Genomic DNA, 25047 nt, shown 5'->3' on the forward strand with positions numbered 1-25047 from the left:
GCAAAATCTCTGCTAAAAGGGATTTGAAATCAATAAAATTAGTCGACTAGTAATTAGCTGTAGTCCCAGTCAAACTAGCAAAGTTGTTTTTCCCGGCGAGAGTTGGCTCTCTGGAGCCGCACACCACCGGCATCTCAGCACCCAGGCATCCCCCTGGAAAGGCTCCTGGGTGCAGGCAGAGCCCCTGCAAGGGGAAAACCAGGCACTGGGAGCGGCCGCTGGCTTTGCCTGTTTATTTACCAGCTCTGTCCACCCCCGGAATAGGAAAAAACAGCTGTGAATGGAAGGCAGCCGGTAGCTGTTTACAGGACGTCGATTGTGGATGGGACTATACAATTTGTTCACTTCCTTTTCCCGGCGCACGACAAAACAATTTTTTTTTTTAAAAAAAAAAAAAAGGCAAAAAAATCCCCCAAAAGCAAGCAGTGCCGAACACCTGGAGGGCAGCACAGGGTCCCCAGCAATGCACCCTGGAGGCTCCTGCTCATGGGGCGTATCAGGAGTTCTTGTCCCAGGTACAGGAGCTCCATTTCATCCCCTCCACTGCCTCGAAATTTGAGGTTGGACCAGAGCTGGCTGGCCAAGACATCTGCTGCCTGGGGAGAAAGAAAGTATTTTGGTGGATATTGCTTGAGAGTGGGCGGTTTCGTGCCTTGACCTCACAGCCTGTGCTGCACTGCTGGTAGCCGTAGCCCGGCCGGTCCTGGTGGAGGGATGCAGCGTGGCGGGATGCAGGATGGGACAGCTCGAGCGAAGACAGCCGCTTGCCGGGATGTGCTCCCCCAAGCCCACAATTTGAGGAGCATGGGGGTGACCCCTGAGGATCAGCACCACTGGGTAACTGCCCCGCAGACGCCGAGATGCCAGCCCTGACCCGAGGGACCCAAAGCTACCACGTCGTGCCCCAAGAAGGGGATGAAGCCATGCTGCCCAAGAAGCTCACAGCTCCCCAGGACCCAGCTCGGTCGTGTCCCCTGCCCCTCTGTGCTGCCGCTTCCCAACCCATCCAGGAGGAGCAAGTGGGCCAGGCGGCACAAGCGGATGCTCTGGACCATGACAGCCTGGTGAAGCGGAGGAGAGCGATGCTGAAAGGGAGACGCATACAACCGCACCGACACGTTAAACAAACAGGTCACCTCGGAGCCCGCTAGCACAGATCCCGACAAGATTTATGGGGCAGACTCTGCCCATTTATCTTTGTGATGATGAATGTACCGAGAATTCAAAGCCAAGACACGCACATCCACCCCGCATGGGCTCCTGCGCCCCTGTCCCCAGGGAAGCGCCCGCTGCTGCCTCCCCCCCTCCCCAAATGCACACTCAGGGATAATTTTTGACTTTAAAAAAGCTGATGCCACCACTTCGGTGATCATTAATTCCTCTGCTTAGCATCTGCTCTGGCATCTCCTGCACCATATTCTGGTTCAGCAGTTTCTGCACAGTCCACAGTTGGAGCTGGGTTTTAGGAAATGTTTGGGGCTGGGGAAAGATGGGAGTGGTACCAGGCAGAGTGGGGAAAAATGATCCATTCTCCATTGGCTTTGGATGAGGGATGAGTACGGAGTGAAATTAAATCTACAGCCAACACCAAAAAAAAGCCAAAAAGAGAGGAAAAAGAGCCAAGTAAATACTTTAGTTACTCTCGGTCTTTTGGAAGATGATCCACATGGCATTTCAAAACGAAGCTGCATTCACAGCTTCTGCTGTGGGTCAGGACACTGCTTCACTCGAATGTCACAGCCCACAGGCGGGCGGCTGCAACTGCTCTGCAAGGACGGGACAGGCTCCAAGGCAGCCCCCCCCGGGCTGGTTTCGGGGGTGCTGGGGTGACATCCCACAAATGCCCCAGAAAAGAAAAGTAAGCGTACAGAACAGTGCCCAGTACAGGGGTGAGGAAGGTTTGCGAGGAAAAAAACAAAGCAAAACAAACCCAACAAGCAAACCTAACAAGCAAATTCAAACACCTTTCACTTTAGAAACCAGTGTTATTTGCAGACCCTACAGGAAGGTCTCCACTGCATTTCAGGAGGAGGCTTTTTGGTAACCAAAATGAGAGTTTGCCTGCTTAAAGTCATAATTAAGGAAATAAATTACCTGGACCAGCCCAAACCTCATCAAGGCCTTGCAAAACAACTGCACACAGTGCCGGTGGTGGCACAACGCTGCACCGTGGCACAGCCACCACCACTGGTGTCCGCAGCACGGCCGAGGACCGGATCAGAGTGCCATGGTTCATGCCAGTGGCAAATTGCTGGGCTACCCTCTTCCTGGAGAATTGGCCAAACTGGACAGGATTTATTAAACTAACAAAAAGACAGTGAGACCAAGCGAAGTCAACAAGGCCATCGGGCCTCCCAAGCGCCGGGAAAAAGCCTGCTCCCTCCAGCAGAAAGGCACGGAGAACAGAGACTGTCCTACCTCCCAGCCCCTAGGAAAGCCAGCAAGATGCCACAGGGAGAAAGAAAACAAATCTGTGACGACAACCAGAGGGAAGAAAATAAACTTTAAAGCTCAAAACACTTCCCCCAGCTGTAAAAACAAAGACACAGCAATGACCAAACAAGAGCACAAAGGAGCAGCATGAAAAGAGGACCGAGGATAACACAGGGCTCGACCAGTCAGTGCTTTCAAAAGGTCAGCAGCCTGCGGGGCGAACCCACCGTGTCCCTTGTCCCCAGCCTCTCCAGGACGAACCTACCCATGTCCCTCGTCCCCAGCCTCCATCCAAGCCCAAGAGCCCATCCACGCTCTGCAAGAAGCAGGATGTCAAGGAGAGTCTAAGGGACAAAGGTGCAGGGAAACGGACCAAGAATAACATTGGTTTGAGTCAGACCGACAACAGGTGTCAGAGAATTCGCTTTTTCTTTGCTAGCACCTCGGATCAACGCGTATTTCAGAAGAGCAGCTCTGCTACCCTCCTTGCAGATGGAAAAGAGACCCGGTGTGAGGCAACAGCGGGAACCCCATTGCCACCGGCCAGATAGCCCCGTGGTCCCACTGCACGGTGACATGGCAAAGCAGGGCTGCAGGGACCACGGAGGGTGGGAGAAACATGAGGGGCTGCCCCGAGCCCTGGGGATGAGCCCACACCTGAAGATAAGCCACCCGCAGCAGCTGGTAGCAGCCTGTAATAAAACCAACCCTGCAGAAGGGCAAGGAGCTATCTCAGACCTATCCCCACAGGACACCCCATCCCAGGAGTGTGCCACGAAGCACCTCAGCCCTCTCCAAACTGCTTTTCACCAGGAGGCTGGGGAACACGCTCATGCATCGCAAGCGGGCACCGACTCACGGCTGCTAAATCTCAGCGCAGAGAAACGCAGCGCTGGACACCAGCGGTGCCACTCCATCGCCTCTCCAGCAGTCCTTCAACCCAAGCTTACCGCACGCTCCCAACACGCTGCTCCTCGCTATTTCCAGGCATGCGATTTGAAAATGTTTAATTCTATTAACTAAATATTAAAACCCTCGGAGCTACGAGGAGTTACATCCTTGACCCCAATACCAGACTCATGGCACTCAGGAGCCCCTGGCTTGAAGCCCATACGTGTGTCTATAGGACCTCTGAGGGCTCCTGGGAACTGCAATCCTGCAAACAAACTGAAAAACGAAGACAGTCCTGTAGAGAACTTTTACTCATGTTCTGCAACACATGCATTCAACAACATCAACTTGTTTGCTACCACAAAACAATTTAAATTCAGTAGATACAGGCTTATTCACAAAGCAAGGGGTTATATTCCATTAAACAGAAAGCTTTGGGGAGAAGAGCGAGAGTAAATCCACATCCTGTTTTTTCCAGCTCATTTATTTTACCACAAAGTTGCACACTCATGAAAGATGCAGACACTCGACACTAACGCACGTATTGTTGTCGAAAGAAAGAATTCATTTTGCTGAGCGTGCACAGCAGCCCAATGCCAGCGCGGAATGAAATACGACGGCTGCGGGTCCCCCGAGATGCTACGTATTGACCTTTCGTATTTCGCAGGCAATTGTGTATTTTGCACATACACACAGATGCACAGAATAGGCACATACACCCCCACTACTTTACTTAGAAGCATACACCTCTTGTTTCCGCTCTGATTTGCATCTTTCCAAGTATTGTTTAATTTGCAATGTAAAATATAATTACAGTATCAGAGATGCAACCAGAATACTGTCCTGTTGCTGGGGAATAGAAATCTTTTCCCCCTTGGTTTCCATTACTCACCAAGCAAGAAAACAGGGGACAAAAGCCTGTTTGCTTATACCTGACCAAAAAAACCCCCGAAAGTTTGCAAGAGAGACATTTCAGATCAAACAAAAAGGCTTTCCTTGGCAGTTTCCCTGGGCCACATCCAGCCGTGCGTACGTGAGCCCTCCCAGCCCACCACCGCTGCCACGCTCCAAAGCCAGCAGGTAAGGAGGCCAAAGGCAGTTAAAAATTAGACAAATTAAAGACCGTTTCCAAATAATGTGGAAATTACTGGGGGGAAATGGCCAAATACATGCACACACAATCGCAGTGGCCTTGGTAGTTTATTTGTAAGTCTTCTCTTACAGGGAAAAGGATGGTGGTTAATGACTTGTATGCTCTATTGCTAATGACCCAGCACTTACCCTGCAAACTTCCTTGGAGCAAGAGGAAAAAACAGATCCCAAAGGGGAGAGGAAGGCTAAAGCAAACGCACATCCAGGAGTGTTTATTCTAACCCAAAACGCAGGGGCTGCAATCCTGCCGGGTGCTGGCCAGCCCAGCGACCTCCGGCTCTGCCAGTAGAGAAGGATGCCCCGGACCGCACAGGATGCGGCCACGGGGCTGGCTAAGATAGCTAACGTGTTCGCCGAGACGATGATTCAGCCCACAGGAAGGATCATCTAAGAAGAATTGTTCGACACAATGAGAAAAACTTTCCCAAACAAAGTGTTCTCAACACCACCTGCCTGCCTCCCTCCGCGGGGCTGGGGCAAGCCCTCAGCTCCAGCTTTTGTTTGCAAATAACTTCGAGACTATGGTCACCACAACAAAGGTTCATCTTTTTGCCTTCTCCTTTCCCGAGGCGAGCATCGCCGATCGTGCGGCAGGCTCACGGCCACCATCCTGTCCCCCGAGAGGAAGCTGGTGGGCAACACAGAAGCCACCAACACCTGTCTGATGCCAAAACCCCCAGCAAGGCCCAGTTACAGCACTGCAACTGGAGGACTGCAAACTTCAGTAGCTGAATATGCCCCCGAATATACAAGCCAGGCTTACTAAGGCATCCCTTAAGCAAAACCAGTAGTATACAAGGTGCAGAGTTTTGGGGATAGCTGCATGTACAGCCAAGGAGTTTTCCCACCCAGGCACCAGTTCTTACAGAATTTGATCAACATGACACAGCATGGTGAGATATTTACCTTAAGAACAGTTTAAGGACAGATGTGACCCATTTAGAGCTCTGCCAAATATTTCTGTAATTGAATATACCATCGATTATTTAAATTGCATTAAAAAGGGCTGTATTCGATCTACTTGCTACTAAGAAACACCATTTCCAAGAACCACGACTCTTTTTTTTCCCTCTTTAAATATAAACACTTCAAGATGTTCACTTGTCCCTTCCCCTGCGAAGAATGCACATCTTTGCACAACCATACTCCATGCCCCAAATTTCCCTTGTATCCCTAAAGCCAAAAGGACAAGTCACAGGAAGAGCTTACCTGAAAAAAAAAAAAAAAAAAAAAAATCAGTTTTGTTTTAAGGTCTACAGAGGCTTATGGTGTAGATGGTATAGAGTCCATCAGGCAAGCTCTCAACCAGCCTCTTGACCTCAGTAGAAATCAATGATGCATTGCACCGTTGAGTTTAGGCTGTCGGTCAGCCTCTGAGGCTGTTTCTAATCATACATCAGCGAGGGGGCACCAAAAAGTTGCTCCAGCCCCTTGTGTCCAGGTTCCCTTTGTCCATAAAACCATATCCCAACACTTATCTCCAAGCAGCGCATTAGCCCAAACGCTGGCAAAGAGATTAAGGGACCGAGCTGGTGGTGGTGGGTTGGTTTTTAAAAAAAAATCTAGATCTGTCACCTGGTCTGGTTCAGTATGTAGACAAGTACCTGAGGCCAGCTCAAGGGTGAGGACAGGAACAGAGGGTGGCACGGCTTCTGCCAACAGCAGCATGGATGCATCCCATATTAAATCAGTCATGGAGGTACAGTATGAAGCATCCAGCTCAAGCTGGGATGTCAACCTCAGCAGATACCTACTTCTGGGCTCCTCCTGCACTGGGTGGGACTACAACTTGCTTGGACAATGAGGACATCACTGAACGAGCGGAGGGGAAGCCCACCCGTACCATCCCTTCGTCAACAGGCTGGGCACACCAAGCCCTCCCTCCGTAAGCCCCACAGCGGGTCCTGTGCTGCCGACCCTCCACGACAGCTCTCCTTCTCCCCAGGCAAACGTGTCAATACCGTGGATGAGGTGCCAGTAGATGGCACTCAACATGTAGCACGGCTCCTCTGTTTTCTAGGACTAACCAACACTTCTTCCTGCGTGCACGTTTCAAACCATTTCCTGGGTGCAACTTTAGCATCACTTCACGATGGCCGGCAGGAGCTGGTCCTCCTTGGTCTGATCTCTCATGCTGCACAATAAAAAAAGCCCTGAGGAAAACCCACTGCACGGTTCCTAGGAAGCCCCACGAAGATCTCATGAAAGCAGGTTTTATTCTTCTGACTATTACAACACTAAGGAGCAACATTTCACCTAATTTACATCTTTCACATTACCCTGGGCATGCACCAACCCATCGTTCAGGTTGCAGATCGGTGATGCAGTGCTGCCGGGAAGGGTGGGAGTCGGTTTTCTCCCCCTGCTCTGCAGCCGACAGGGCAAACCTATGCAAACATCCAGTCTGGCTTCACGCACCACGTCCGAGCCCTTTAAACGCTGTGTGCTATTCAGAGGAGCAAGTTGGAGACAAAAAGAGAGCTATTAGATTATCTTGTCTGTGTCTCCTCTACATGATGTTTCATTCTCTAGTGCTTTTGTCTAGACAAGCAGTAACACTTCTTATCAGGAATGTCAATATAACTGTCTAGTAAAATTGACCATTAAGAATTTTCTCTGATATTTTGCTTAAAGTTTGCTTTCTCTTAACTACAAGACGCTCAAAGGAATTTTTCCCTCTGTGAACAAAAAGAGGTGCATCAGTGCCCTACCAGTAAGCTCGAAAGCTCTGGTTGTCTGAAGGGGGTTAAAAACCTGGAGCTCTGCAGTTTGTTGGGATGGAGCTGGGCCAAGTGGCTCCCAGCAGGGCTGGGTGAAGCGCTGCGTGTGCGCAGGATGAGAAGCTGCTGCCCTGCAGAAAAGTGGCTGCATTTTCAAATGCAACTTTGGAGAGAATATATAGGTATAAAAAGGGAGGGGGGGGGGGGGGGGGAGCAGAGGCAAAGCCACTCCTAACCTCACTGCTGCAAGGAAAAAGTAAAGGACCAAAGTCATCGCTGAACAACCGGACTGCCTCCAGCACGTGAGCTCTGCCGGCAGCTCCCACCTCTGCTCCTGGGGCCACCCTGGGCCACCCTGGAGCAGACCAAGCTCCCTCCGGTTCCTCGCTGCACTGGGTTCCTGAGGTGGTTCAAAGCATTGCAGTACTCACTGCTCTGGAAGGAAGGGGCCCTTCTCGCCTCACATTTATCCTCAGCAAGTTCTGGGGCTCACCGGACTTTCCAGGGGCTGCTGAACATATAAGACAGCAGGAAACCCAATGAGAAATCAGTTCCCCATTTGGAGCACGACGTGTCCCAGAAGCCCCCAAGATGGGGTAGGCCAGAAGACATGGGAAGAGGAAGACCTCAGCCAGCAGCGAGCGACCGTCAGCTCAGCTGTTTGCAAAACCACAGCTCCACACCTCTTGCCTTTCAGGCAATGCAAGAGCCCCGTTTGCTTCTGCCACCGCAGCAGAGGGAGCAGGTCAGAGGCTGGAGGGGACAACCACCACCGTGCAAGCTGCCTCAGCTGCTCCACTGGGCCCCCTCAACCCCCCGCAGAATTGAGGGGAAAACAAGGCAGTTGTAAACCTCTCTGGTGCCCAGGATCCATTGCACTCGAGGGTTTGGCTGTCCAGCTCCTGCCCACGCTGCTCTGATGAGGACAAGGAGCACACATCTACCTCCGGTGACCTCAGGCACAGAGATTTAACTCTCTCATAGGAAGCTAATTCTGGACTTGCACAGTTTTGTCCATCCTGCACACTCCCCCTTATCTCAGCAGCATCCTAAAGCCTCAGTTGCTCCCTGGCATCCCAGGGGGAACAGTGTCCACTACAAAGCACGCAGCATACTGCCTCGCTTAAACACAAACCCGCGTTTGTTTAAAACTAAGATGTTTAAGTTTCCCAGCCAGAGCAAGAGCCCCTGTAGCCCACCTCATTTCAAAGCAGGCACCATTTGTAGCAATTCAGATCAACTGGTTTCTCTCAAGTTACAACTGGATATGCACAAGCCACTAGTATTAAAGCAAGACCACCTCCACAGAGCTGGGCATCAGTTTGATTCATTTCCAAAACCAGTCGAAATGAAAACCATCCCACAAGCCCCTTGTAGGGCAAGGAAACCCCACATCCAGGTCACGTTACCCACCCAGCTACAGCAGTTAACCATGACAGCTACCGGCTCGCAGCACGGGGACCACACGTCACCACCTCACCCAAGAAAGCCTTGGCTAGCAATTAACTTCATTGTGTGCTGGAGCCAGCCTCCAGCTACGTACCCTTCTCCTCTTCTTGCCGTGCCGCTCGCCACAGCTTGCTTTAATAGGTTTTGAGGGACTTACGTATATGTTATAGGGGAAGGCAGGGAAGCAGCAGAAAAAGTTGAGCTATTCTTGCAGAGCCACACGTCTTGCTCCCAAAACAGGATCATGTGTCCTTAAGCAGCACTAACGCTCTCTGCTCCTGCCCAAAAGCGGAACAGGAGTGAAAGGCAGGTACTGAGAGCATGGGGAGGAGGAGAGAAGGATCCCTAAAGACTTCCAGCCTGACACTCCAGTCCACCTGCCTCCAAATCCCTTGAGAGCAGAATTCCCATCTGATCCGCTAAAAATTATTCCTTTGCACTCCATCCTCCCACCCTCTGCCAAAAAAATCCCAGCGTCGCCAGATGTCTGGCAGGAAGACCTACCCCACAACAGCTTGTTCTGGGATGCCATGTCCATCGAGTAGCTGGCAGCCAAGGAGCCCAGCACCCCTGTGCCGAGCGGTCCCAGCCCCAGCACGCTCCTCCCAGCCGCCCAGCAGCGCCGGGGAGGAGCGCAGCTCCCGGTTCCTCCGTCCCTGCCCACTCCTGCCTGCCTTTGTTTGGGAGGCTATAAAGGAGTTCACTCTAAGGACAGGCAAAGGCAGTTAAAAGAAAGTTAACGAGGTTTATGGAGTGGATTAAGTTTACCGGGGGATTTTATGATGCACTGCCCGGAGAGCAAAGAACAACTTGGCAGCATCTCTTCCAGACCAGGTTCGCTCCCAAGGAATCCTGGGACAGCTGGAGAGCACCCCAGGCAATGTGAAGCGCAGGGAAAAACTCACCTAGTGCCTCAGTCGTGCTCTTATCCACAGGCGATACCTCCTTAACACAAGTCATTTTAAAGGCCAGGGTCGGGGCTTAGCTGCACCCCTCCTGCTAGCAGGGCTCCCAACCAAGTCTGCAGCAGTGGCTTCTGGAGCAGTTTGCCCTCTAACAAAAGCCATCTCCACCCAATCCTGCGTGGCTCTGTTGTGGTGATACAGGGTATTTCTTTGGCACAGCCCTGGTCACTGTTTATTGTCTTGCTCTCCTTTATCTGCAGATCTCAAAGCATTTTATAAATGTTAAACCTCAAAGCCTCTCTAGGGAACAAAACTGTTTCTAGCTATTGTACATATGGAGAGACTTGCCCAAAAATTAGGGCAGAGCTGGAAATGCAGCAGCAGAGACCAGAGCTGAGACAGCCTCTCTTGGCACAATATAAAGCGACACAGATTATCCCTTAAATACCTGCATGGACAAACACATCTCCAGCTATTAACCCACGTGTTGTCAAGCCACCTCTTAGAGCAAGCACTTGCGCTCACCAGGTCTGAAAGCCTTGCATGTTGAAGCGCGCAAAAATCTTTACAACTGGCAATCCAAACCACAAGGTCTCATTAATCTTTCAGTTTTATTCTTTGGGTAAAAAAGCACCAGTCCTACAGTTTCAACTTTTTAGAAAATTATTTAAAGAAAACAGAACAAAAACCCACAGTGCTTTTAAAAATACAAAGCAAGCTGGGGGAGAAGTGCTGTTCTCTATTTTTGAGCTGACCCAGAAGGGCTGGAAGAGGCAGCTTGCTGTAGGAGATGCTCATGCCTGGCTCTCCTTGCCATGCGGTGCATGTCCTGCTGTCAGAGGTCCTAAACTGCAGTGGCTTCACAGTGGGGAGCATAAGTCACAGCTCCCCATCTTTTTACTCTGCTTTATTTTCCATGCACTTCAGTTGAAAGGAACCTGAGGAGCGGCAGGAAGCAGGGAATTCAGTGCCATCCAGGCTTGGCTTTTCCCACCACTCCAGGGAAATGCTGCGGTGAGCCGGACAGTACGGGAATCGTACCAGCACTTTACTCAGGCGATCACTGCCTGTAGGCTCCAGCTACGGGAGAAAACCAAAATAACTGAGCGTCTGGGATGGGAAGGAGCCAGCACAAGGGTGCCCTACTTGGGGGAACAGCAGCTTGAAAACCTCACAGGAACGAGAACAAGCAGCAGCAGGAGGCAGCCTAGAAGCCAGCACAAGCATCCTCTTGGATGCAGGAGCTCCTGTGTGACCTGAAACTGCTCCACTTGGGCTATATAAAGCCTTTGGGACCAGCTCTTATAAGAAGCCAGTTAAGTGCCTGGCCCAAAAGACCTCCAATTTTGACTGCAACAAGCAACATAGAGAGCACACCAGAAGTTTGCTGTGAGCTCATGCCTCTGGACATCGGTTCCCTGAGATGCCCCAATTCCCAGGCCCTTCCCAGAGTATCATCTCTCCCCCAAGCTCAGGATCTCATGCAACACTCCGCCAGTTTCTGACCCATACCTAGTGCTCTGCGCCACAAGAAACCTGGAAAAGCAAAACCGGCTAGGCAGAGTATGTGAAAACCCCACAGGACAGAATTCAGGATTTGTTTTCCACTCTGAGCTGCTCACATCCAAGTGGCACTTCCAGCGCGGCAGAGCTCCATTTGGATCAACTTCATGCTTCCCTGCGGAGCCGGGCAGCTCCTGGAAAGTCAGCGCAGGGAGAGCAACACCTCTGTGCCGCTAGCCCTGAAAAGGGAGAGAACCGGAGACGGGCCAGGCAACCGCCAGCCCCTTCCACTGCTTCCCTGCAGCCCTGCTCGGGAAGGGTCCAGAGCCAGAGGGACTACGAGGCAGCTTTTGCCGACGGGGAGAGGACAAGCAAGGGCTCGCAGGCACCTCGGCTAGAAACTGCAGCTTAAAAATAAACGAGCGCTAGGTTTTGAGTTCTGAACTAATAGAAACCGAGAGGACTTCTGCAGGATCTCTGCTGACCACAAGACAGCAAAGACTTCTTCCTCTTCAGCTGTTTTGCCCTCGGGACACTTTTGCAGGTCGTGGCTGCAGCCGCCCTAACCTCAGAGGCTGCTCGTTACATCACGGGCGAGAAGCAGCTAATGAAGGAAACGCAGCCGGGTTGGGCACCATCTCAGAGCATCTCACTCGGCCAGAAGAATTTGACCAAGCCAAGCCCAACGCAGGAGTCTTATGCCCCAATTTCAAGCAAGAAAATCCAAAGTAGACCTGTGCTGTCTGGGCAAGGAGGAGCTGTGGACAGCAGCCGTCGGGGCCCTGGGTGGTGCTCCCCAAGGAATCTCAACCTGCAGGTCCTTCCCAAAGGTTTAGATCGGCCGAGTTCACCAAACCACCCACCCTTTCCCTTCTCTCCATTTTGCACACCTTTACTACCCACTGATTTCCAGGAAAAGGCTTAATTAAAACCATCTGGACTGCTGGGTCTTGCAATATCAACAATGAATTAACTGCAGGCAGATGGACAAAGAGGAGGACAAGAACCAGGAGAGCTCCAGGATTTAGGGTGAACACTGCCCAGACGGGACCACTGCCACCGGGCGAGAGGCCGCACGTGCCAGGACAGCAGCTCAGGACCCGCTTCTTCCATGCCCACCACTGCCACATCCCCAGGGCTGGATACGCTGCTTCCACCAGCATGGAAATGGGTTTCGCCCTGTGCAGCCCCAGGCTCAGGTGAGACCTTTGAATTGCCCCAATTAACACCCTCAGAGGGGCAACGACAAAAAGGCTGAACCGGAGCGCAAATGTGCAATCCTGTGATGGTGGCCTGGACCAGACTAACCCTGCCCCTGGGCTGCACAGCATCCTAAGGCGTCCACGGCACAAGGTAACTCCTGCAAGTGCACAGGCACTCGCCCTCCCATTTATGGCACTGCCAGAGCCTCATGCCTTGGTCCTCAGCACCTGCAAGGCTGGTTCCATGCCTGGTGAGAGCAGCTCATGCCATTCAAAGGTGACCCGGACCTCCCGGGGCACAGACCCTGGCTTTTCCTGGGAGAGTTTTTAAGAGTTAAAGCAACACCGGTAGTGGGATTGTCAGCAGCACAAATGCACAATCAGGAGGGGAAGATGTGGGGGGAAAGCATCCAACTGGCGAATATAATACTTGGAAGGAAAAGCAGATTTTAAAAAAAATAAAAAATGAGGGGGTGGTAAAAAAAAAATCTCAGGAAGTCATCTAGTCATTCCTGCTCTTTGCTGAAACAATAGACTCGGGATGCTGGCTAAGTTATAAATAATCTTGCTGGCTACACAACACAAATACAAGACAGGAGCAGGGTAACTATCGGCTCGATGGAAAGTGACTCACTACCTTCTTACAGCATACCCAAAGAAGGGCAACGCCGCAGCCCCGCTCCCACTCGGCGGGGCTGTGCCGGTGCGGGGGCTCCGCTGGCTGGTACCTCTGTCCCGGCTGGGGAGGAGCAGCTCGGTGCTTCGGGAAGCTAAAGCCCGCACAGCTCCGAGACATGGGCGCCCTGCGCCACGGTGTGCTTTTGCAGCGGCGAGGCTGTCTCCAAACCAAAGCAGACCGCACAGCCTGACGCTAGGGGACCGATGGCAAGAAAGCGCTCAAATTGGGGAAAATAATGGGAAGCCACTAACTCCGCAACATCCTTCTCTTTTTAGAAAGGAAGTTACCATTGCGAGACGGTTTGGCTGAGCTGTTTTCCAGATTGCTCCTCTGAAATCTGAGAGTGAGCACAGAGATGAGCAAAGCCAACGCACCTCGAGATGCTCGTGAAATTGCCCCAGGGAAGGGCATGCATGCAAGGGTCTCTCCCCTGAACACAGCACTGAGGGATGTACGTGGCTGCCTTGGCCTGGCTGCTTTCATGAAGAAGACCCATCTTTTTGGGGACCCAGGACAACCTCCTGGTTGCTCTGGGTCCGTGGCCAACCACAGCATGGAGCACAAAGTGCAGCAGTCCTTACACCAAGAGTAAGATGCCACACGCATGGCCATGGTAGCAAGGAGCCCTTGTGCCAAGAGTAACTGAGAAAGGGAAAGATCTTCCTAACTGGAGACTTGGATAATTTGGAAGTGACATAAATTCTCCCTTTTTTTTAAAAAAAAAAAAAAAAAAAAGGAAAAAAAAGAGCTTCCTGACTTGTTATTCCATTACCCAAATCTGGAAATGTAATCATATTAGTTCAGCTGCATTAACACAACAAAAAAAACAACAAAAACTGTCTTAAAGATTGAACTGATCTCCAAGGGGCCGAGAGAAAAAGAGAACAAAAGTCAGAAACCTGTGGCAACCAGCTCCCACTACGAGCACCACAACCAGCCTGGCACCCAAGCGATCCTCTGCAGACAGATTCACAGAGGCAGAGGATGTGAAATAATCAGGATATGAAGTGATTTTTAAGGGCTTTTTTTGCCAGGTAGGTGAGGTAAAAGGTCACTAAGAGCTGCGTGAGCACACCCAGCTCGGCAACATAATGCTGAGCTTGTTACCGAGCTTAACTAAGTTTAAACATACCTCAGGTGAGGAGAAAAATCCAGCCTCCAGCCAAGCGGAAAATCTCGGCAGCTCTAAGAGACTGTGGGGATGCGCTGCCATGGACCCAGCCACCACACGGCTCCTAAACCAGCTCTTCTTCCAGCAGTCCGAGCAGCAGTGAGATGCCAACACTCCTGTTTTATGGTGGCCGGGGAACGCTGCCGGAGAAGCAACGGCCACAGAGAAACCATGGCCCTGTCTGGGAAGGGGCTTGGAGCTGCCACCACTCCAACAAACTAAAAATAAAAAGCCAAAAAGCTTCAGCCCCCAGCTAGGAAGCTGTGGCTGGTGCACTTTTGGCAAAGTCCTGCGTGCCAGGAGACAAGCTGAGGCATATATGGATGAACCCCATCTGACGGCAGGCTGGGAAAAAGAGAGTGAATAACCCTCACCACGCTCCTGCCACGGAGGCAAAGGCGACTCGAAGCCTGCACAGCCGGGACGTTGACTTGCCTTTTGAAAAAAAAAGGCGCCTGTTGATACCGATGTCTTTTTTAAGTCAGCAAAGGAGATTACAATCCTACAAGGACAGAGCAGCCGCAGCTGGAACCCAGAAGCGTGGAGGGGCTCGGCAGCAGGCTCATCTCCTCGGCCATGAGCGGAGCTGCCACTGAAAACGTGTTGCTTAAGAGTAAATCTAATCCTTCTCCTTCAGGGGACTGGAGCCTCTGTACTTTGGAGGACATAGGAATGACCACCCAACCAGACAAGTTCACTTAAGGTTTTAGAGGAAAGGTGTGAACAGTCTGAACCATGGTACAAGAAATAAAGGAACCTTGCTTTCAATTTTTTTCTTTAAATATGAAAAGAAAAAAAAAAACCAACCACATGCGAGAGGGAGGCACATCCACCTTCCCACAGCCTCTCAGGCCATTCATCATTTGGATAAAATCCAGTTTCACATTGAAATTCAGCTGGACTTTCAAATGCAAATACGAGGAGAAGAGCAACATATGGTAGAGGTTAGTACGTATTTTTCCTAATTAAATGGCATACTGCTGTTTTGTATAACAATGTTAACGGGGCATTAAGAAGCCTTTGGAAAAGAGACCACCTCACTTTAAAGGAGGAAAAAAAAAAAAGTTCCCAGAAAGCAGAAGGGGCCCAGGACCTCCCCGCTCTCCAAGCAGTGGTCACACACTCACCACCACAAGGACAGGATTCGTCACTTGTCCCAGCCAAGCCACCTGTCCCCCCTGGTTGTGCAGGACAAGGCAGAAAGGTAAGAGAGGTGACGGGCAACACCAGTGTCCTTCAAGGCTTGTCCTGCAGGAGTTTGGCTGGGTCTTCTTCCAGGTCAGGACCACGACGGGTTGTCCCCTGGGGCACTCCTGGATGCCACCACATCTGCGACCAAAGAGCACCATGACGGAGACCCAGGAGGGCTTTTGGAGGGGGAAGAACCTCACCAATTCCTCATCCCCAGGGGCCAGGGATGAAAGATGGGCAGAAGCAGCTTCAAAACTCTTTGAGAAAGAGAGAAACAGCTCTGCCTCGAGTGGTGGCCAGTGAACTCCAAGCAGCCATCACCAAACCTGCTGCCCACCAGTTCCCAGGAGAGGCGAGTGCTGCTGCCAAAGGAGACCCCATGGCTTGCTGGCAGTCCCCAGCACTCTGCAGACAGGACACGAGGAGTGTAACCCACTTTCCTGGAAGGTTCTTCCCATTTAGGATGGGCCAAGGTTTTGTAGATGACTCTCCTTTGCCCTGCTTGGTATGAAAAAACCCACCCCCACACACATACCAGGGGTGCTGGAGGCTGCCCTTCCTCCCAGCCTCATCCCCACATGCTCTGAAACGAAGCCCATTTATTTATTTTTGGTCCCTGTCTAACCACGAAGACTCCCCTGCTAGAAAAAGCTTATGTCACATTACTTCACCTCCCTCTTGCTGATGACGCAATCTCCAGCTAAATTTAGAGGGAGACAGTGCCTTAGGTCACTTTGGAGGTAGGGATGTGCTTCTCAGGGTTAACAGGCAGATGGACAGTATTTTTTAAATTTTTTCTCCCTGCTGGCTTTGGAGCTGGGCTACCTGGAGAGTTAACTGAAATATTCAAGATTAAAAAAAAAAGGGGGCAGATGTCCTGGACTGCCTCTTTCTCTCCTTTAGTGGGGGAGTAAGGCGCTGTGAAGACATCCTCCCTCCAGAAACATTAATCACGGCAGCAAGAAGAGCATCAAAACATCCACCACAAAAATTCTCAAAAGCTGAATCAAGAATCTTCACTCACAGTTCAGCTTTTTCCTCTTCTGATGTTTCTTCATATGTATTTCCACCCTGCAAGGCCACCCGGGACACACAAACACAGAATCTCTGTAATCAGACAGCAAAACTCCCCATCCTACCCGAAACCCAGGTCAAACTCATTTCAAGATGGCAAAGACACAAAGGCCACAGCGGCTGCTCCTGCCGCATCCAGGAGAGGACAGCCCCTGGGAAGCCGCAAGCGCGAGTCTTGTCTGTCTGTCTGGCTCCAGGGTTTGGATCCTCTGGCAAAAACCAGTGACGACCCTTGGGCACGACAGCGTCTTCGGACACTGCTTCCACTTTGGGTGGGGAGGTTGACCCGGTCCTAACTGCCCCGGGGAGCCTGGGGCACGTGTCCCCCCGAATCGGCTCGCTGCTGCCGGCTGAAAGGCTGGCTGCTCCGCCGCTGCCAGATGCGCACGTTTCGATGCCACGAGAGCTCTGTGCCCCGGCTTGCCTCAGGTGATCTCCTATCCTCAGTGCTCGCTGTGCTCCCGGTCCCCTGTACAATTACAGATTCAGCACCACAATATATTTCACACTGTATTTCATGCCTCATTTGACAAGAAAATTAATTAAACTTTAAGTCAACACTGAAGGAGCGCAGTACCTTCCTTCCCTCCGTGGCACATATAACTCAATTTGTTTAAGCTAATGCACTAATCAAGACTTGCAAAGTATTTGGGAACCTTTTGGCAGAAGGGCCTCTAAAGCGTGCAGCGAGACGCTCTCTGCGCCGGCTTGATTCCACCCAGAGGTCCAGCAGAGGCACAGGCATCAACTGACTGACGACAGGCTGTCTGCAACCACCCTCTGGAAAAGCCCCAGTTTCTTAAAATGCAATCCCTTCCCCAACAGCACCAGTCACCCAACAGGTGCCTGCATTCAGGCCAGCACATCCTCATAGAGTTTTCTGCACCCTCCAAACTGACCGCCAGCTGGAAAGCATGACACCAAGCGGGTCACTGCCCATCCTCACCTCCCAAGATGATCAGGTTCAGGGAACTGCATGTATCCAGCTGGGCTGGTGGCCTGGGGATGTGCCAGGTAAACCCCGGCACCCAGTCCCGATGCTGCCCAGGTCCCTCGTCCTTGCCACGCAGGGACAGGCGGGCGAGCCGGTGCTCCTCCTTGGAGCCCGCGGGCTGCCACCCCCTCGCCGTGCTCCCGGGATTTCTCAGCTATTTGGAGGCGCTGGGAGAGGGCAGGATAATCCCAACCCACGCGGCTGGGAATTCGAGAGGCAGATGTGGGCAAACTTTTTGGCATAACTGAGACAGCTGCATTGGCCACACATCCACCACTGGCCCACCACTCGGCAGCCCTCCACGCGACGGAGCGGGCGCTGGGCAGCCGCCAGCACGTGGGCAGGCGAACCCCTCCGCTCCTGCGCCCGGAGCAGGTAAAACAGGCTGAGCAGAAGCAGCAGGGAGCTTTGCCGAGGATCGAACACCAAGACAAAAGAGAAACAACAGCCAGTAATCAGCGACCTGGGGTTTACCTGCACTGCGATCCCTGCACTGCGGGGAAGAGGTACCAAACCCGCTCCCAGTGTGTTTTTCAGGCACAGTCTGGCTCACGCTGCTCCCGGGGCAGGTTTCCAGCTGACGCAGGCAAATCACCTCCACTCCCGCAGCTAGCTAATCGTGCCGTGTCGCTGCCAAGAGGCACATCAGCCCAGTTGAGAAAATCATCTCACATCAGCCTCGTCTATGAGGGGACGTGGTGGTTCCGGAGGGCTTCACCTGCCCCTAGTCGATGGTCATGGACTCCACGCTCTTGGGTCCGTGGGTTAAAGCGTTCAAGAAACAGAGATACTCACGACTTCACTCTGGTGAGCACAGGGAGGCTTGTGTTAACATTTCCTTCTTCCAGCTAAAGTGATAGATCACCATCATCATTCTACTTGTAAAAATGTCACTTGTGAATAACATCATTACCCGGTTGGGTTTAGAGTCCGCTCTTGTGTTAGAAAAGCATCGAAATATCACCTTTACCAGAGATTTTGGGCACTAGTGAGCAAAGAAGATGCGTTTATAGCATCCTTCAGCCATGCTAACACTGGAGAATGTAGTGCCAGATTAGAGATGAGGCCATCCAGAGTAACAAAATAGCACTATGCATTAAATCCAGCCCCTTAAAGACACCCACTTGCTGTCTCAAACTAAAAAAAAAAAAAAATAAATCCCAATTTGAGTTTCATTGCACATAAACATTAACAATGGAGATGCAATAGGCAGAGTAACTGGTCACACGTGGGACACGTGCTGGAGTAGGGCACCCTACAGAGCATGCAGAATTTGAAATTAGCGGCAGCGAGGTCCAGCAGAAACGCTTGCCAGACCTGCTGGGTCCCTTCCAAAGCCATCTCTCCCCTTTGGAAAGGGCACAAGAAGCATGCAAGGCCTCGAGCTGGGATGCTGAGCCAAAGGCTCAGCCCCGCACCAACACGTGCCGCTCGGGCAGCCCTGTGTGAGCAGGATTTGAGGTGGGCTGAGGCAGAGCTGCTGCATCCCAGCGCCAAACCCCAAGCATGCTGCCCTCCAGAAGATCATTTGTAATGAGACCCTGGCCCTTGCGATTAAGAAGAAAGCAGTACGAACAAGGCAATGACATTAGGCATGCAATTAATACGCAACCAGCTCCTCTTATTAAAAGAAAAGCAGGTGCTTGAGCTTGTACATGTTCTTTTGAAACACAGAAGGTTCACTCACAGCCCAGCTTCACATCAGCCTTAATCCAGGCAAGGCACGTGATTTTTACATAAGGTACACTCATCTCGTCATAACCCCTCGAGCAGGCACAGTTACACTAGTACTGAATTGCCTCATCCAGGGAAGAAAAAAGCTCTGCCGGCAGGAGATAGCTGCACTGCTTTAGCTCTTCTGGCAAAGTTAAAACTGTGTGCTTAAACAAGGTCTGTGTCAAATTTGCAGTTTCTAAACAAAAGCTGTCACTTATCTCAGTGCAGCTTCAGCTCTCTGGCACCCCCGACATTCTCTGTGTTCTTTCCTAGTTCAAAATCTCAAATCTAGCTAGGAGGACTCTTCCCTGGGGTGGGAGAAGAAAAAAAAAATAACAAAAAATACCTTCCCCTGAAAGTGTGCGCCATTTCACCCCCTGAAGGTAAACACACACCAATACAGGCACTGGGTTATATTTGCCTCTCCCCAACTGCTGAAGAAGCACCGAGCTGCTGTCAGAGCATCCCCACTGCCCCAACAGCACGGTCACCCTTTTCCTGCTCTTCCCAGGCTCGCTCCTTGAGTGTCTGTTAGAAACCGGCTGTGCCTTTGGCAGGACACCCTTGCTCTCAGCCTTGCCTGAAAATTTGAGGAAAAAAAAATAATTTGAAGGGGCAGGAGGGGGCAGAGAAAGAGAGGGGAAGGCCTTCCTGTTTCAACCTCACCGCAAAGAAAGATGCAGAAGAAACGGCTGCCCAGGTGGGGAAGCCCTGGGAGCAGGAACACACACCCCAGGACAGGAGGATCAGAGTTGCAACTGGGGTGTGACGCTGGATTAAGGGATACAGGCGTGAAGATCTTCCCCTGCCATTTGTTCCCCCACGCCTGCTATTTCCTGGTGATCCTCGCTCCCTGCCCCCAGCCCTCAGGCCCTCCAAGCCTTTTCTTCCAAATCCTGCTTTCTGTATCCTGGTTAACGGGACCCACCCCACAGGAAAAACAGGGAGCAGAAAGGGGAGAGGGAGGAGAACTGGAGCTTCCCAAAGGCAGAGACAAAAACAAAGCAGAAAGCTGTTTAACGCACCTGACTAGCACGTGGGAGACGAACTTCACTGAAAAGTCCTCCAGGCTTTGTTACTGGAAAGGTTGGGATTGCAGTACCCTGGGTGTTTCCCTGCAATACCCTCAGCACGCCGGCAGCATCCTCCTACACCCCGGGACCAGGCTCTGCCGGCAGCGGGAATGGAAATACTCCAGGGGTGTGGAGAGCAGCGGAGAGCTGCAGGGATTGTCTCTTTCCAGGCTAACAAGACTTCACAGCTTCACAAGCTTGACTTGTCCATGGCAAGGTTTTTTTCTCCCCTTTGATAACGGCTAAAAAGTAATTTTTACTTTGAAAGAAACAGTCACGCCAATAGGCAGGCAAGTAAATTTTCCTGCTTTGACTTTTTTGTTGTGGTGGCTTTGTGTTTAGTGACAGTTTTGCAAGCCTGCTGTATGGGCACGCACACAACCGCAACATAAACAAGCAGCCTGAAGTACGTACTTTAATGGAAAGTGCCAGTTTTAAATATCAAGTCACATATTGCGCACCTCATGTCTGCCTTTCATCATCTATCAAAATAGCAAGCAAAGCCCATCACTCCCACTTCAGCATAAGCAAAACATGTGGGAACTAGAGGCAGTTAGTAGGAAAACGTGATACATCCTTACTAATAAAAGCTCCTGCTTTCCTCACTACGGTAAATAGTTGCAAATGCGTTTCTGCAGCCTGAAACTCAATTGCTGACAGCACGGCAACAGAAACGCCGCGCTTAGCTCTTCGCAACTCTCTAACTTAGGTGCTTTTACTGCACGCTACCCAGCCGGCCGCTCCACAAGCGAAGCAGAGCCCAGCACCGCTCCTGTGCTCGCGGAGCTGCCGGGGCAGGCACCGCGCTCCCAGCCGGTACACCAGACCCTCCCCTCCCCACCTCGGAGCTTCCTAATACAGGGCTGTGTGCACACACAAAATAATTAAATCTTCAAACAGCTCACCCATAGCACCAATTAAAGAGACAACCTCATCTTTCATAGAATTTATTACTTTCAGTGCTGTTGCCACAGGTATCCAAGTTTGAACGTTGTTTAAAGCAGGCTTTCAAAGGGGATACAGACTCACCTACCTCCAGGGAGAATGCATTTACTTTGTTCAGTAGACTATAACTTAAAATTTGTTGCATGCACCAGCTTGTAACTCTTTGAAAAACTCGCCGGTTAGCCAGCTTCAAATGTATTTTATGAACTTGCCCCGATCAAAGCAATTCCCTCAACAATGAGCCTCATCTCACCATCTCACTAGCAAAAAAGCACAGAACAAATTTTGGGGGTGGAAATCACAGCACAGACCAGGAGGGGACTCTCCCTTCCAAACCCACCTAAGAGATCCCAAGCAAGGGAGCTCCCTTCAGCAAAAAGCAAGAAGGAAAAGACATTTAATGGTGAATTCACTTACTCAAAAGGGACAGGGAAAAAAAAAAAAAAAAAAAAAAAGATGTTTTTTTAGCAGAGCTTTTATTTGTTGTGAGCAGAATCATCTGTCAGCAGGAGACCGCCTGGGCTCCTGTTTCAATAGGACACAAACCTGGCATCGTGCACCATTTCCGACATGAAGGGGAGATGGCTGCACACTCTCCGTATTAACCACGGATGCAAAGCGCTGCTCCGGGAGATGCCTTACCTCGCACAACCATTTGCCTCGGTTTTATTTCCCTGCTCCGCAGAGCCTCAACTCATTTGCTGAAGCAAAGGCGCAGCTGGCACGCACTGACCCTGCCGAAAACCCAGTAGCCACGAGGCAACAGCCCCGGCGCGGCCCCATGCTGCGGCGGCAACACCACAGCCCGGGCTGGGAAGAGACAATGAAACTTCTTTGCCTCCCGCCACTCCTGTCTTAATGTCAATTAAAAATGGTTATTTCCATGTGAAATTTAGCACGAGTGGTTTCCTGCTAGAGGCACAGTTTAATTAAGCGCACTGGGAGGGAGCTCGTTTCTGATCAGATTAGTCATTTATGAACTATGACATGGGGGGGGGGACAGAGGACACGGTTTTAAATGTTTTGCTACTGCAAAGAATAAACAAACAGTTTGGCGAGAGGACGATGAAACCGCAGCCTTCTAGGGCCAGGACAATAGGCATACACTGAGTGTCCCGGCTAAAATAAAATACCAGCAGCAAATGACACGGCTTACGCTGGAAAACACTAGTTGCAGCTCAAAGCCCCAGGAAGACCAACTTCCCCGCGGTGACCTATATGTGCTATAAATGCTGCAGACACAGTCTGCATGACGTAAGCTCCATCCTAGTGGCAATTGTTGGGTTTCGCCTTGCCAAGAAAATGCAAAGCGGAGGTGCTGAATTGTCCATGCGGCAGGGTAGCTAAACCAGTTCCTCCCTAGTGCATTTAAGGACAGAAACGAGGGAAACAGTGGCAGAGCTTAAAATAAAACCAGGAGACAAATATAAAAAAAAAAAGGGACCTCAAAGCTGGAGGGCTTGCAATAACACTTTGAATTTTCCTGGCCTGAGAGAGGGAAATGGGTTTGCCCTCAAGAAGGGGCCACCTGCACGAGCGCCAGCAGCTTGGCTGGGGCAATTATTAATTGGGATTTGAAAAGGATTTGAATGTGGGGCAATGTTATCACTGTGATTTTCTAGTAGCACTGTTTCAAATGAATGCACTACCGCATTTACCAGCTGGACTTTGGAAGCAAGTGGGGCATTTCGGCCGGGCGTCATCAGTCACTGCCTTGCTCCCCTCACTCCTAAGTTCCTCTGGGGAGGAAAGAGCCTTGAGTTAATAGCTCCTCCAAGGGGAAAAAAATAAAAGCTACATATTGCCCCAGGATTTCCCCAAGGAGGAGAGAGATGAAAAGTGGAAGGCCATAAATTCACTTGTCCAAGGGTGGGCAGAAGCATGAAACACCAATTTTTCTGGCACATAAGACAGCATCAGTTTATTATCTTGCGGTTACTACAATAACCCCAAATAATGAGATACTGGCACTATGGTGCACACTGGCAAGCTAAGACTTAAGTGAATCAGTGTTTGCTTCTCCTTTCCAGGCAGAGAGACAGCAGCGGAGGGGAAACGCTGCGCTATCTTTATCAAGGGTACGGGATACTGATTAAACGGGAGTGTTTGAAAAACACGAGGCACATTAAAGATGAAGCCTAGGCCTTCCTGCAAGGCAAGAAGATTTAGGGAGCTAATCTCCAGGTCCAGATTACGGCGTGGCTGCAAGGCGCTCTGCTCCCTCAGCAAGTCCAGGTCCCTAAATCCAAGGACCATCTGCTCTTCACCTTCTGACCACATCAGGTTTGGTGATGATTCGACTTCAAATCAAATTTTGAGCCGGATGGCTGGCTATGCCTTTGGGGATGAACTAGTATCTGATTGTACCTTGCCGTCAATTAGTGAATTAAGCTAAACCAACATCAACAAACTACGAAAACAACCACTCGCCACTATCTAGAACCTAGTTGAGACACCTTCGATTCTTCCAACAGACGCAGTGCACCCCTCTGCACGGCACATCTCATTAATGTCTTACTGCGGTTATTCACCCCACCAGCAAAAATCGATCATCAAACATTCAGGACCACACCAAAGTCACAAAGCCAGCACGCAAATGAAACGTGTCCCCTGCTCTCCAAAGGTGACGCCAAGGATGACTGGCCAAGGGATAACTCTGCTGCCGGAGCAAAAGGCTTCCCCTAAACCAAGCCCCGAGCTGCATTTCAAACCCAGGATGCCCAGGGCAGGACAAAAGAGCTGCCACAGAGCCCTGAGACAGGGACAGCAGCAATTGTGCAACTGCCTTCAGTGCAGTTGTATAACACCAGTCCTCTGTTTTTATGAACTGCTCACAGCCAGACACAAAAAGCAGCAGCCCAGAGGAAGGGTGGTGTCACCATTACCTTTCACTCACCCGAAAGAAAAGAAGGTGGGGGGGGGTGGGAATAAAAGATTTTGTGTCGTTTCGGCTGCTGCACAGCCAAGCGGAGGGGGGTCCAGTCGCTGCGCCGGCTGTACCGCAGAGCCCTGCTCACAGCCTCTCCTCGCTGGCCAGCACTATAAACCCGGCAGCCAAGCCAGCCTCCGAGCAGGAAACGAATTAATGCGAGCTGCTCCATTACTATTCTCTCGCTAGCATGTAGCGCGTCTTTTGTGGATTATTTTAACAGCAGAAGTCACACACACGAACACTCACTGGAGAGATCAGCTTCCATCTGGGTTAACCCGAGAGTTTTCTCCCCTCGAATTTCCTCCAGCACCCACTCAACAGCTTCCCTCCCTGTAAAAATGTTTGCTCAAAACCATCTTGACATGCACCTAAACAGCCCCATCTGAAAGCATCAAATTTCCCTGGCCAAGCAGGGCAGGGCAGAGTACACCCCTCTCGTCCTGCTTCTGCAGGTTTCCCCAAGAGCTGCCCCACAGCATGCTGTGGCATCAAAGCTGCTATCCAGAAATCCCACCCCATTCTCCAGGATGCCTCCTGGTGTCAGGGTACAGCCATTCCACGTGGCCAGGAGTTTCCCTGGACAGCTCGAGTCGGCCCAGGGTACAGAAGGTCAAATTTTAACCATCCACAAAGCATCAGCGTGTTTCAGCAAGAAGGGCAAATTAACCGAACTTCCTGCATGCCAGGGACCGCAGCGAGCCCTGCACAGAGCGGCTTCCCCAGGCACCAAAAGCCTGGCACGGCACCGCACCGTCCGCCCGGACGAGAAATTCTCCACTTCAGCCTCAAATTAACCAGCGCTATGTTTCCCAATCAGACATCTAAAGCTACGCACCCTTCAGAGAGTCTCCTATCGCAGACGGATCGCCAGCCCGCTCCTCCCTGCAGACGCCCTGCTCCCAAAGCCCTTTGATGTTGGCACCCCTGGCCTCTCCTTGGCATCCCGGCCGGCAGAGATGCAGCCGCTCAGCACTTCTGGGGAGCGGGGCCAGCTGCTGGCTTCGGGGGCACCGCGGC

At 51.3% G+C, this 25047-nt stretch overlaps 1 protein-coding gene across 24 annotated transcripts in view; it reads right to left on the minus strand.

The window, feature by feature from the left end:
• Positions 1-25047, minus strand: part of TCF3 (transcription factor 3) — an 82132-nt gene that overhangs the window by 45702 nt on the left and 11383 nt on the right. The window lies entirely within an intron of this gene.

This window comes from Accipiter gentilis, chromosome 8 (genome assembly GCF_929443795.1).
Source record: "Accipiter gentilis chromosome 8, bAccGen1.1, whole genome shotgun sequence".
NCBI classification, from domain to species: Eukaryota; Metazoa; Chordata; class Aves; order Accipitriformes; family Accipitridae; genus Astur; species Astur gentilis.